General features: G+C 41.5%; 1 pseudogene; it reads right to left on the minus strand.

Annotated features, from left to right (window-relative positions):
• Positions 1-653: 653 nt before the first annotated feature.
• LOC121511601 lies at positions 654-808 on the minus strand (annotated as a pseudogene).
• Positions 809-2,435: the final 1,627 nt, after the last annotated feature.

Genomic DNA, 2,435 nt, shown 5'->3' on the forward strand with positions numbered 1-2,435 from the left:
AGTGTAATCTATAAATGGTTGCCAGACCTTTACAGATAAATCCAGTTTGACATGTTACAAGCCCTGACTTGTTAACATGTACACTGAAATGACAGTCAAGCCATGATGCTGCCAAGATCCGGCCGCCTCGCTCCCGCTCTGAAGCCATTTACCTGCCAGAATACATGTTCTAGATTCATTTTGGTCAGCACCTGTTGACAGCAACACGTTTTTAAAGGCAAGGTTGTACTGTTTGATATATGCATATTAGGGCTGTCAGTTTTAAATATATTTCTGTAATTGCACTGCAATTACAGTAAAAAAATCAATTAATTAAATGTTTTATTTCATTAATTGTGTGCACTGTATTGAACCTAAAAGGGTAGTTGCTGGACACTACTCAACTTTCCTGCTCTCACAGTGATGGAAAGACAGCTCTTGGACAAGTCCAAAGTAGTCTGCACCTTGTACTATCAAACATTTCACCTTTTTTTTATATTCTCATTACCTTTAATTCCTTTTTGATCTACCTTAAGTGCTTTATATTGTTTCAAAATAAAAGCAGGTTTTTACTCATATGTAAAGTAAAACACCCTTGGCCTATTGCTGAACAATTTCAATTCAAATTCAAAGAACTTAATTTGTCCCCAGGAGGGCAATTCAAGGGTTGAAAAAAGGGGAAAGCATGGAAATAGTCCCCCACGACCAGAGATTATGCAGTAGCTTCCACATTTGGGGAATTCACATGGCGCAGTACAGGACAGGGTGACATAGCTGCGCCTCACCACGAGTTAACCTGATCATGGTGTCTCTCCTGCCATGAATGTACCAAAATAAATTACAAAATTAAAGCCTAATCAATAAATAAAAGCCAAATTAAAGATGGCTTTTTGAGAAAATCTCTTACCTTGGTTGTTAACCATATGTAGGTTACTCACAGAGAAAGCAACTAAAATGGAATGACAGAGAGGATCATTTATTGTTGGTGAGGCATTTTGTACATGCATTCCTGCATGTTTATCGGTGTTAAGCTGTGTAACACTCTGATAGTGACAAAGCTAGTCCTTTGAAGCTGTTTCCTACCTTTAAGACATTACAATCAGAGCATTCAAAAACACGTGCAATAAACAAGCACATTCAGATTATGTACATTTTCACATATCACTATGTCTTTGCTTCATTAAGGCATTAAAAGTTAAAGACACATGTAGTAAAGACTGTTGGTCATTCAGAGCATGAGGGGTCCAAGGCAGATATTTCTTTTTTCTCCCTTGCAGGCTTTGCATGTTACACTTAATGACAGAACCATATGCTAAAGCTATTGCGAATGTATGTGCTTTGATGTGTGTAAAATGAGTGTTCCAGGTTATGCAGAGGTGAGGGGCAAAGAGGGTTGGTTATAATATGACTGGCTTTGTTAAATAAGCTCAACATACTTGCAGGGACATTCTGTCACATGTAGCTGTGAAATCTTTTTGCCATTAATGAAACATAAGGTAAGCCACAGGACTTATAGTGACTGCACATTATCGTTAGCTTGAGTCTCTTATACAGGGATTTTCTATAGGTTAGGTGATGAGGTGGTCGTGTTTGCATTTGTGTATGTGCATTCGATTGTGTGCATGCTTCTATGTGTCTATGTGGAGGATGAATTTGTGTACAAGTATCTACTCTTGCATATTTGTGTGCTTGCATGCCTGCATGAGTACACATGTGTATCTTTGTGTGAGTGCTGAGACAGATGGGTAATAGCCCCTGTGCTGAAAGCGAGGCCCTGTGTAACGTGCAGCCCTGATTGCAGACCTGATTACCTGCCATATGCTAGCTGAAGGGTTGAGGGCCGGACCAAATGAGAACAGTATGCAAACGTTAAAGCAGCGTTTTTATAGCGCAGTCATTATGCCCCCGCTCTGGCAAATGAAAACGAGCGTGGCAGGGAGGGAAAATAATGAAGTCGTAAAAAAACGGACGGGTCACGGTGCGTGGTCGCCGCTGCCGCCACCTCCCAGCTGTAATCCCATTGGCTGGAGGGGAAGGGGAAGGGTCCCCTGCTAAGATGATGGTAAGGTGTTGGTTAGACCGCAGGGTGGCCCTGTTCCATCGGAAAGTCTTCCAGAGAGAGAAGATGGCAGATAAAGATCAAACTGCTGTATTTTCCCTGGTGCATCACCTTTACTTGGGGAATGAGTACAAAAGCTTGTATGTGTGCGTGCGCCTCAGTGTGATGTGATTATGTTCCTATTAGCCTTTGCATTCTCCATTATGCATGCAGCATGCAGGGCTAAACTGACCTTGTAAGATGATCATTGACTCTCCTTGGAAAACACTTGTTATCCCAGGATTAACACACACACCAATTACTACCTGCTTGCCACATGAGCTCAGGAAATAAAACATTTCCTATCTGTGTCTTTACAAGGGGGAGACTTCCAGCCCACTGTGGATACACAAGAATG

Source organism: Cheilinus undulatus, linkage group 6, assembly GCF_018320785.1.
Source record: "Cheilinus undulatus linkage group 6, ASM1832078v1, whole genome shotgun sequence".
Taxonomy (NCBI): domain Eukaryota; kingdom Metazoa; phylum Chordata; class Actinopteri; order Labriformes; family Labridae; genus Cheilinus; species Cheilinus undulatus.